This window comes from Athene cunicularia (genome assembly GCF_003259725.1).
Source record: "Athene cunicularia isolate RWA chromosome 12 unlocalized genomic scaffold, athCun1 chr12_part1, whole genome shotgun sequence".
In the NCBI taxonomy this organism is placed as follows: Eukaryota; Metazoa; Chordata; class Aves; order Strigiformes; family Strigidae; genus Athene; species Athene cunicularia.
This window is the reverse complement of record NW_020799116.1, coordinates 8,945,075-8,957,296: the sequence shown is the minus strand read 5'-3', so window position 1 is coordinate 8,957,296 and position 12,222 is coordinate 8,945,075. Positions and strand designations below refer to the sequence as shown.

Genomic DNA, 12,222 nt, shown 5'->3' with positions numbered 1-12,222 from the left:
TATTTTCCCCTCTGGGGTTTATTGCTGCAGGTCCCTGTTGAGTTGTGGTCCAGGGAGCAGAGGCTCTCCTGGGCGTCGGTGCATCCGTTAAGGCAGCGAGTGCCCTTTCCCAGTTTGGGCAGGCACCAGAGCTGCTGCTTAAATCCCATGTGTTTTCATGGGCATGACGCAGAGCAGCCCCGGGAGCACCTCTGTTCCTATTTCTGAATATGAGTTTTTACTCAGTGTGGATACTTTGTCATTGAAGAAATTCTACATCTTATTTTAAAATACCCTTATTAGTAAAATGGATGTTTCGTTTGTGCAGCAATCAGCTTCCTCTGAGCTAAGCTTAAACTGTGTTACTAATAGCTGGGGAAAAAACCATACTAATTGTATTTCTTAACTGATGTTTGCAAATTTTGCCTTTTCACCCTGAACATCAAATAGTTTTTGTATGTGTTTTTCCTTATCTCAGAGGAAAGATTATTGCTAACAAGAGATTCTACATTTTGTTAAGGTTTTATCAGGATGCAGTGAGTGAAGGCAGAGAGTAAATATTTCAGAAATTCAGAGACTGTTATATTTTGATAATGAAAGTAGGTTAAAGTATCTGGATTTCGTGCACAGTGGAGTGTTTTCGAGCACAATATGGATTTGGATGGTGACACATTTTGGTATTTAAAAGGCATATAAGCTTGCCTGTTGGAGGAGCACATTGCAAATGTGAAATAAGTGTGTCTTTAAAAACCTTTCTTAATATTGTAATGTTCAGATTTATTTAAAGCCAAATAAAGTCTGCTGTGTGATAGAGTAATGCTTGATACGTAGAAATAGTCCCATAATGCTTCCCCCACCTCCAGCATTTATAACCACATTTTATTTTCAAAGGAGAACGGTAGGCTTTGATACGATTCGAACTGAGTGAAGTTTTAAAACGTGTTTTTGTCTTTCAGTCTCCTGAGAACATTTTTTCTGAGTGACTCCGGCTTCCAGACACATTTGCCATGATAAGGGTTTCGATCCTTTCCCATATTTGCCCTGAGTCATGAGTGGATATGTGTGATGCCTGCAAGTAAAACTGGTGAGTCGTCAAACCTGAGTTTGCAGTAACTATCCCTTACTCATTCTTACAATCTCTCTTTCCCCTTTTTTTTTTTTTTTTTCTCACAATATGGTGGGCTTTTGGGTTTCTTTTTTGTATTGTCTGTGTTTAAAAGCAAGTAACCACTATTCTTTAACAACAACAACAACAACAAGAAGACGACAACATTTGTTGTAATGAAATAGAAGGGATCCCAAACATTAGCAATACAGAAAAAATACTCCCTTCCTTGCTTCTCTCCATTCCCTCAAATTCTGCGAGGTCTTTGTTGGTGAAATGAGTTCAGTGATGCAGGAGAAGCTACTGCCCGAAACTGAAGCCTTGCACATAGACAGGGTCTAAACATGCTTATGTGGGCAATTCGTGTCATGATTAAATATGAATATGGAGAGGTCTCTTTCCCATCATGTTTCGCATGATGGACTCTCAAAGGATACATTGCCACCAAATAATTAGCTCCACCATTTGCTGCACTTGCATCCCAGTGACAAAATGGTGTCACTGGTACACAGGAGAGCTGTCTCTTCGTGTGTGCTTGCCCTCTTCAGTGTGATGTTGGTGCTGCCATGCACAGCCTGTGCAAAGCCTTCAACAGCCAGTTTTGGCCAGGATGGTGTGGGGCGACCCCTTCCCATGTCCTCTCACCCGCCTGCTCCTGGTTGCCTCTCTTATTTATTAAGTGGGGTGAGAGGAGGGGCAGTATTTCTTCATTAATCAGAAGACCAAGAGGTTGGGAAAACAAGAATCATCTGATTTTACAGGAAAATTAGCAGGTCTATGTATCTTTCAAAAATAGGAAATCTGCATAATTAAATTGTGTAGGAAATGGGAGCACAAATTGTTTTTTAAACGAAATTCAGGTTTCTATTATATATTTAATATCCCTCTGTGTGTTAGAAAGTGCATTTGAATTCAAAGATTATAAAACCTAAGAAATTCACACATCAGTGAATTGTGATTTTTTTTTTTTTAAAGTTTCCATTTTTTCTTTTTTTTCCAGAGGTAGCATAATTACCATGTCATTTAGCAGAGATTATAATAGCTGTTCAGTTTTTACCGACTGGTGTAGTAAACAGTTGAATAAACCCATATGGCAGCTCAAAGTGTGCATGCAGGAGAGACATTCTTACCATTTCCTTCATGTCTGAATTACCAGCCTCCCTGATACAACTGAGATCCCCAAACAGCGGCCAGTTCCAGACTTATCCAGCGATGCAGAAATTTTTCACTGCTCTGTCACATAGAAATCAATTGATTTTTAATCACAGTGGTTAGCTAATTAATTATTTCTTCGTGCCTGTGAATTATGCTTGGAAAACTTGTGGTTATATGCAAGGTACCTGCCTCTATTTAAAGCAGTCTGCATTTGCTTAATGCTTCTTTAATAACTGTAAATAATGCCTGGAATTCAAATCTTACTATGCAAGTCACTGTTAAAGATTGAGGCCCTTCTAAGGCTGGCCTAGGTTAAGTGCAGCATCGCCACGTATTGTGATAGCCCCGTGGCACTGCCTGTAATGAGACTTTTTGTCTGGTCTCAGTAGTGGCAAATGGAAGGACTGGGGTGCTTTGAAGCATCCTTTTGAAATACCAGGTTGAGTTACGGAGGTATGGAGCCGTGGCCGACTGACATCTGGAGTAAAGACAAAGTGTTTGAGTAGCGTGCCCTCTGGATAGATTCAGTATTAAAAAATAAAAACGAAAAGAAGGATTGTTAGCTCTCTCTAAATGCTGGCTTGAACGAAGAAAACGACTTGTGCTACTCCTCCTAAAATTTACTTACTTCCAGTTATCTTAAAATTTTCATGTCACATAATAGCTTTAAAATACCTTCTGAATGCATTAGACTCTCTAGATGCCTAGAAAATATTGCAAAATAATAATATGAAATGACCAGGCATTGAGCAGTCCCACTGGAAAGGAGCAGTTGGCCAAAACTGGTGCTTGTGTTCATCTTAACCCTGATGTACGACCAGCCCTCCACCATAATTCTATCAAGAGATGGTAAGTTGCCTAGCAATGTGCTGACTGCAGAGGGTACGTGTTGAGCTAATTCAGTTTTTGTTCTCGTTTTCCTTGAGAGTTCAGCTTAAAGGAGTGATCCTTTCTCCGGCTGCAGCAAGAGCCACTTCTCGGCGGTCTCTCTTGTTCCCCACTTGAGTGTCCCTGGTGATGTCAGGAATTCATTCACTGCTGTACGTGTTTTAGAAGTTTCCAGCTTATTGAGTAACCAAATGTGGTTTCTGCTGATTGTGTTGGCTGAATACGTAGGGCCTTTCGAAGAGGCAAGGGTTTTATTTAAAGCACAGCATTTAGTTGTATACCATTTTATGGCAGGCAAAGGTCATCTAGGGTAAGCAGCCAGAACAGTGAATTGCCTCATTGCAGCACCTCGGAAAATGAGACAGAAAGATACGGTAAAAGGTTTTAACAAATTGCTCATAGTTATAAATTTTTGAAGTCGAGGAACTGGTGCTGTGTACGTTTTTAAATTGGAGACAACCATGCTTGTACGATAAATTGTGTTAAGAACAGAACAAATCAAAATAATGGGGTGGTACTAAAAGCCTGGTGGCACAGCGCAGCGTGCTGCTGGCGGGGCTCGGCGCTGTGCACGCTGGCTGATGCGGTGCTGAGACCTGCTGTGTCCCCCCACGGCCAGAGGCGTTAACAACAAGCTTCGTGGTGACCTTTTCTTGCGGGGATGCCCCGCTCCTGCCGCAGTCCTCTCCTCGGCTGGATGGGCTTCTGGCTACACAGAAGGCTTTATCTGCCCATGATACTTCTTGTGATGGCCAGGGAGCAGAAGACGAAGGGGTTTGTCTGCAGCTGTGGAGCAGGAGTGGGTTCCCCCAGGTCAGCGGGTTGTGCTACCCCAGATGTGTGTCGGTGGGATGGGGGGAGTGGGGCTGAGCTCCGGGAGCTGAGTCCAGCGTCCTCCGGCAGGGCTGCGCAGTGGGAGAGGTGGCAGCAGCCCTGAGATGGCAAGTTCTGCCTGCAGGATCTCCCTTGCTCCTTAAAGCATCAGTGGCTACAGAAAGACTTTGTTTTTCTGAAACTTTTCTGTCCATGGAACTTTCTCTGTGGCAGGGGGGGGAGGAGAGAAGTAATTTTAACAATTTAATATACTACATAATATGTTTTATAAGCTGGTGTGAATGCTCCTAAGTATTTTGGTCTTTTTTCATAACACAATGAACCTAATATTGGTAAAAATACAGATCTTAGCTGCCACCATAAAGAGAGGCTAGATTTAATAAACAGTTATGAATGTTGGCAGCTGCCTATCAGATTGTATAACATCGGCTATAGCACATGAAGACAGTGTCAACTTACATTTTATCTCAGAAGTATTTTCAAAGCATTTATTTTGCTTTCTCTTGAGTCCTTAACCTAATTCAAGTTATATAATTGGCGGAATATTTTTCCACACCGCTAATTGGCTGGGTGCCAGCGTGGAAACCATTGTCTGACTTGATGATGATCAGGAATTAACATGACATTTGCGTGGTGGTAATGGAATACATTAGTAATGTAATTCATGACTGTAAGAAAGAGACCATCATCTCCCACCTCTGATCAGCAGGAGGGGCTGGGAGGATGATGAAATGCTCCCAGCAGGCACCTCACAGCAGTGGCTGGCCAATCTCGGTGTCAAATTTAGTTTTAAATTCTTCAGACAGAGCTGTAATGCTTACCAATTAATTACTACAAATGTCAATTAAAAATCTACCAAATAATGCAGTAAGATTAAATTTCAATTAAAAAAATTACATTTAACAAGGAAGATACAACATTATTTTAATGAATTCTGCTGAAGGTGACAGTGTATCTAGATATATTTATACCGTGTAGGTGGATCTAAATTCATTGGATGATGTTAACCATGTTACTCCGTGTACATATTAGTTTTGAAAATTATTTCCACTTTGCCTATGTCCTGGAGGAGATGGGGCATCAAGGCACATTTCTCGTCACCAGGAGAAAGGGGAATTTCACGCCTTCTAAGTACAAAAATCTTCTCACACCTAAAATGAGGGCTTTATTGTAGACTTCTATCCTGGCGAAATTAGCCGTATTTTTCATTGCTTTATAGTTATGAAAACAAATACAGAAATTTTGTTGCAGTAGTAGAACAAGCCCTGACTTTGCTGTGACTATAAAGATTTCTTGGGACAGATTTTCAAGTAATCTGCTTTATCATACAAATAAAACCCATTATTCCAATAAATCACTTAACAGGAAAAGATTTTGCTGTGTGAAGGTGGTAAACTGTAAGTCCTGAGCAGAGCTTTTATCTGCAGGGCTTCACCCTGGCTTGGTAGAGTTTTTGAATGAATGATTAAAATCCCTTAGTCAATACTTGAGATGCTTTAAGATGTATTTTGAACTAGGAGTGGCGCAGCAGAGATGTCACATAGCGTGATGAACTTCTGAGTTTGCACGGATCGCAAGCGTATGGACGACAAACTCCTGTAAAACACCAGCACCTCATCAAATGCAGAGCGTTAACGGCGCAAAGTGAGTTTTGTAGCTGGAGTTTTGTATTGCAGTAACTGTGTTTTTATTGAACAAGGCAGTTCTGAACGCTGCTGGAGATGGAGATGCTGGTCCCTTGGGAAGGCGTGAGAGCCCACACTCGCTGGCAGGGCGCAGGGGCAGAGCTGGCGTGTGCAAGCGGCTATCCTCCTGGCGTGGGAGCGTTTGTGAGCCAAGGCCTCTTAAGCATGATCTGAATAATACTTACTCAGCTTCCTTGATTTTTTTTTTTTCCATAAGCTTTTATTATGTTTTCACAATGTCATGTCTAAAATAGGTAAGAGGGAAGACATAAATGGAGAAACAGATTTTATGTGTCAAGCCAGCACTGAGAAAAGTCCCTCTCAGGGACCAGAGGCTTCTTTTCCTTGGCACTGCTGTGTCTGGAGCCATTGAATTTTAGCAGGTTTTAACTTAAAATAAAATATTAAAAAAAAGTGCAGTGTTCATGCAGAAAATCAGAAAAGCCAAACAGCTACTCATGATAGGTTAAAGTAAGGGTATGCTCTTCAGTAGACAGGCTTTGCCAGTCCCTTGGTTGCTGTTCAGGCTTTGCCAATTGGGTGAATGCAGCGAGCGTGATCTCCGTGTCACTGCTGCTATACAGATACCTTTTGAGTATTGGTAACAGCTTCACAGGATCATTCCTGCTTCGTGCTATTATCTGATAAAACTATCATCAGCAGGAGATGGGAGACAGCCTTTTTTTCCATAAGGGCCTCAGGAAATGGATGCTGTAGAAGTGTAAGAGCAGCTGAAACAGTTTCTCACCAGTCCTCTCAGACAGCAAGGTGATGGAGGGAAAGGCAGAGCAAGGCAGGCTCATTTCCTCACCAGCAGCCATAAAGCTTTAAGCAAGGAGGCAAGGAGGGAAGAGTGGGAGCACATATCCTATTTCTGCCAGGAGATAATGGTGTGAGGGGGTTGTGGGTTCAGGGCACCCACTGGTCAGACAATTAAGTGGCAGCTGGAGCTGCTGCTCTTAAAATCCTCTTCCCAGGGGCTTTCAGCTCTACTCAAGACCATTCATTTTGTGATTTGAGCCCTGGGATGAAGCTCTTGCTCTGGTGGTTGTTTGGGAAGTGGTGTATGTCGTATGGCAGGAACTGAGCACCTTCTGTATCCGAGTTCTTCTGTGTTAAGGAGTCCTGTGTGGAGCTTGTGTCCGTCCGGAGCGCTCGTGGTGTCTGGTCTTCTCACTGGGGTGTCCAGCATGGAGCCTTTGCCCATCCTGAGCACTCGGGGTCGTGTCCGGTCTCCTCCTGGGTTCTTACAGGTGATGATTTCTGCTTTTGGTAGGGAAGTGCTTTTCTCTTTCTGTAAAACTTGGCCAAACATCTTGAGGGAAAGAGTGTCTTTGACTTTGGGGGAAATATTTATATCTCTTTGGGTTGGTTGTGTTTTTCCTTGGTGCAGGGCTATGTCAGCTATATTACACTGAGGGAACACTTGAGCTGGGGGAAGAAACTTTAATAAGCTGCCCTCGTATTGCCAGTTTATTCCCAGCTTTCATCCACTGATTTACATCCCATCTGAAGTAAAAATACCCAGACTTCAGTAGTTTGTTTACCTTTGCTTATATCACTCTGGGGTGACCCGAAGAGATGTAAAAACTGTTCTCACTCTGACATTTGCATGAGCTGTGAGGTAGGGTGAGAGGAGACAGACGCTGCGCAAAGTGAAAAGGCAACAGGGTTTATTAAGTCTTCATCGTACTGTGGTTTACAATATTTAGACAAAAGCAAACATCTCCAGGGAGGGCTTATGAAATGAGAGACTGAAGAAAGCTCTCTGAGCTGATGGCAGATCTTGTCCTCTTTGGGCAGTGTGGGATGGTGGGATGATGGCTGCGGGGAGGGGGCTGCGAGGGCTGTCGCGTGGGGTGTGCGTACAGGGGGGTCCTGAAGAGCTGCTTCAGGAGGAGGACGTGGACTTAAAGTACTTGTGTAGGACAAAGTCATTTTATTGTCATTGTGATAATGCTCCTGGGGAAATAGCCTGAAATATTCTTTGTCTTCATTAATACTCCTTCCTGGCAGAGCCTTAAGAGATCAGTCTCACTTTCAGATATACAAGGAAACCGAATACAGAGTTGTTTGTCATGAAAATCCCATTTATATACAGCGGCTGTAAAATCCCAGATGCTGAGCGTAGAGGGAGGCTGCTCTGTCATCAGCCAGTCGAGGGGAGAGTTGACTATAAAACCGAGCTGTAATTCCCTTTTGACAGGGGTGTGGTGGTTGTGTCTTCAAACAACTTCAAGAGTCTGCCATGCCAAGCCTTTATGGATTTTGTTCTCACAAGCTAGGTAGTAGAAAGTCTAAGCAAGGATCGATCTGTCTGTCTATGTATCTATGAAAGGAAGACCTTTACTCTAGGAAAATATCCATCATTGCTTTTTACAGTGTGGACTGTACTGTGGAGTGTCTGAAGTGCTTGGGGTCCTTTTGTTGCGAAGGAGATGCTGTGGGCGTGGGGCTGCTCTTGACGTCTCACAGGCCTTCAATATCTCCTTGACTCCGGGGCAGCAGGATGTGACCCTCGCGGAAAGACGATGTTTGGGGGCTTGATGCTTATTGTTTTCAGCAGAGCTCTACTGGAACCAATAAAGTTCCTGCCACTGCTGCTCAGAACAAAAGTGACTACAGCTGAACAAGAGACACAAAATTATCAATTAAAAAAGCCAACACCAAGCTTATTATTTTACTCGTGAAAAAACATCTTGCTTCCCAGTATTTTTTTTCCCACATGGAGTGAATCTTTGGGATATTAATGTTCCGCTGTCATGTTTGTTTAACATATTTTTTTGACAATGCCTTTTTAGGGTCAGAGCCTGAAGTTTTTCTCCATGTGTTTCAGCTAGGCAAAACTCCCAGTGTCTCAGTGGGGCCTCTTCCAAAATAAGTGAAGACTAATTCTTCTTAACTTAATTGGGAATTTCATCTGAATAAACAGAGGAAAGGTCCAGGCTTTGTTTTTTTAAAATACCATAAAATGGTGTCTTTCTGAACAGCCAAGTCGCTGTGGGTGGGCTGGTTGTCTCCTGAAAAGTTGGTGGCCAGAGCCCTCCACGATGGCTCGGTGCTCACCTGATGTCCTGGACCACTATGACCCCAGTCCCCTGCCTTCCTGCCCCCATGACCCCATCATCCCCTGCCTCATCCCTCACTTTGCCCCGACCATCGCAAGCACTTGGGCACAGCTCAGCGAGCTAAAGACGGTGTCATTTACGGAGCTTTGGCCTTAACCTGGAATTTCCATGTTTTTGTGGGTTTAAGTCAAACCTTAATACCACTTCAGTGTAATGTTTTTGTGGTTTAATGTTCTTACAGTTTTTTACAGTGTTTCTTTTAAATTCTGTCACTGAAGTGTATGAGAGTTGACAAGTGTAAATATGTAGTTAGACAATTTCAAAAGTGTATTATTTACTGATCGACCATAATGGCTCCAAAGGAGCCATTATACTCAATCATATCATGTCACTCTGTGGCACTTATTATGATGGTAATATGGATATGCATATTATTTTTTTTAAAGCATGAGAAGCGTTATTGTGCATGTGTAAAAGCTGTTTTTAATTGTCAGTAATGTTCTGAGCTTTTTTTGACATCAAGAATTTAAACCACCTATGGCTACCAGCCTGCAAATTGCAATAGCAAAAATCCATGTCTATAGGAGGATGGAAAAAGCTACACTTGGTATTTACAGCAATGTGACTATGCATCTCCTTAATATGGCTCTTTTATAGCTTTATTAGATCCGAGGACAACCTAGAACCCTAACCTGAGAGCTTGTCAGGTAAAAGCTTTCAATTTTATCTCTGCAGCTTTCATCTGCTCCTGTAAGCTCTTTCCCTGACTTCCTAATTGTGTTTGTGACATTAGCAAATGGCTGGTCTGAAAATACCATGCAGTGCAAGTCATGTTAATTCAGCAATCTTTTTTTTTTTTTTAAGGTTTCACAGAAGATGTCTTTTTGTAGCGCTGGGATAGAGAAAGAAGGAGAGAAGGCAGAATGAGAACATTGAACCATATAAAATAAAAGAAAGAGACAAGCAGGGAGCTGAGAGTGCTAAATATGCTTCAGCCTTTTGGTAGAGCTGGTTTCAGTAGAGAAAGAGGTAAGAGAGCATGAGCAGTAGCTTTCTTGCTAGAAAATGTCTTTTGTGGAGAAGATGGGAGGAGAGTTTGAGTTTTAATGACTAGAGGTGAGGAGCTAAGGTGCGAATCTGGCATGGGGTACAGCAAATCGATTGTGGAGCAGTAATTAGAGAGAGGAGGAGGAATCAGAAGTGTTTCTTAACTTAGAAACAAGGATGTGACTGGCTGCTGGCTGTTGCTACTCAGAGGTAGGTAAAGAAGAGAGGAATCTGTTGGGCAGAGTCCTTTCCGAAGAAGACACAACCAAGGTGAAATCCAGTTTGGGGCTGTCGAAGAGAGATGTGGAAGAGGAAAACCCAATGCTGACAAAGAGCTCTCCACCCGCCAGCAGGGCAGTGGTGCATCTGTGGGAGCTACGGGGCTGGTCCCCGGCCTGAGTCCTTCCAGTGTGTGTCACAGGGAGAAGGTCTCCCTGGCCAGGGGCTTGGGCAGGAGAAAGCAAGAAGGTCACGGCTGTTTGTAGTTTTATTTTGGTTGCAGAGGGTCAAAGCAGATGACTGTTTTGTCTTTTCTGTTCAGACTTTAGGACTAGTTCTGCTCTGTTGCTCTGTTATCAGAGGAGTTGTTTACCCTGCTCTGAATGAAATTGGGGCTAATTGCTGAATTAAGATTTTTTCCCACTTATTGTAAAGAACCTTCTGTTGGAAATGCATTTTGCTTTAAATATGGAAGATTAACCATAAGATGCTAGAATGAGCCAGTTTTGAGCAGTTCAGGAGTCGAAGGGACACATACATGTAATTTTGCAGATCTTGCACTGGTAGGAGTCAGATTTCCTTGCAACAGTTTTTAAATTAATAAAAGTAACAAGCATTTTTTAGCCAATTCTGCATTAATTTCAACTTGTCTCTCTTTCTGAAACTGCATTATAACTATTTGTTCTCTTTTGTTCTCTTTTGAAATACTGAACCAAAATCATAAGAGCAAGTAAATAGGCTCTTACTATTTCTGTTCTTGACCTACATAAACAATTGTATCTTCAGGCTCAGGATTGAGTCTTATATTTGTGAAAAAGTTAGGGCAAGTTAAGTTTAATTATTTCTTTTGAGATACTTCCTCTTTAGAAAAGTTACTTGTTGAAGTCTCATCACCCAAAATATGAACATTGGTGCTCTTTCTGCTGGGATCATTAGTTTAATATTCCGAATAAATTGAATAACTGCTCATTTGTATAGGAGGATGGGATTTATGAAGCTACAGGGCATTTGTACACACACACGCACTAGCACACAACACTTGTTGATGATTCAGAGAAGGAGTAGAGTAATTCAGCTCTTGGACTGCCTCACGTGTGATTGGCTTCCTTTCTGGGGGACTTATTTTAGGGAAAAATCAATGTCAACTGAAAAACATTCCATTCTGAAAAGACAAAAATTCCCCTACTTGTGAAAATGTGTCTTGGCAGCTGATTTAACTTATGATACAAGATTTAACACTTTTCACTAAACATGAATATTTACCATGGCAACAGCTACGTTACGGGCCACATGTTGGAGACTTGCATGTTGTTGCAGAAACTTGTAGCTTGCCACATTTAGCCGAGTCCTTGTTGCCACCGGCAGAAGGAGCCCACTCCTGCAGCTGTTTCGGGCAGGGACCTCCCAGCAGGGTCGGTGGGCATCCTGCCTGCCTCCAGCAAGGTACAGCTCATCGCTCTGTCAGGCGTTTGCTGGTGATCGGCACTGCCGTCCTACGTATAGACAAAACACTTGACGACAGAATAACCCAATAAAAAGCATGCGTTTGCCTCCGATTTGCCTTTCCAGTAGCGGGGTGGGAAGAACTTTCTAAAAGCCTCGCTTTTCCAGATTCTTTGTCCCCGCCGGCATCCCTCCCTGTGCCCCCCCCAGGCATAGGCAGATCAAACCCATTTTGCCAGGTGCAGTAACAGGTCTGCCGTGTCCTCTGGCTGGTCTGCCCTCCGCCCTCCCCCCTGCTCCTGTCTCAACTCCTTGTCACCTTTCATTTGTGGTGTAGTGGCTTTTCAGGTGACGTTAATTGAATCACACTCATCAGGGACTTAATAAAAGCGTGATGGCCGGGACAGAGCCCTGGCAGCTGGCAGCCCCGGTTGACAAGCGGGATGCATGGCTGGGGCTGTGCTGGTGCACTGCAGGCTCTTCTGCAGGGGCAGAAAGTTTGTGGCTTTGGAGTTGTGAGAAGAGCAAGCTAACGTGAGCGAAGTAAAAGATGGCTTCAGATGATTAGGTTGCAGTTAAGTGTTGGGTTTTTTTTTGTTTTGAAACAGAGCTAGATAATCATTCAATAAAATTGTAAATCCTAGCTACAAAAAACTAGGTGTGAAACAGTAAGAGGAATTAACTTCATAGGTAATCGCAAGCGTGTGCAGGTACCTTGAGTAGGAGTGGTTTTATTTTGTTTAATTTTGTAAGTTAGGAAGACTGTCAATTCTCTTGCTTTAGGACAAAGCTAACAAAG

At 42.8% G+C, this 12,222-nt stretch overlaps 1 protein-coding gene across 5 annotated transcripts in view; it reads left to right on the top strand.

The window, feature by feature from the left end:
* Window positions 1-932: 932 nt before the first annotated feature.
* The window catches only part of FOXP1 (forkhead box P1), a 343,548-nt gene continuing 332,258 nt past the window's right edge, over window positions 933-12,222 (top strand). For all 5 annotated transcript variants that reach the window (XM_026857386.1, XM_026857384.1, XM_026857383.1 and 2 more), the window contains exon 1: window positions 933-1,063. The gene's annotated coding sequence lies outside the window, so the exon portion shown is untranslated. The remainder of the gene's footprint in view (window positions 1,064-12,222) is intronic.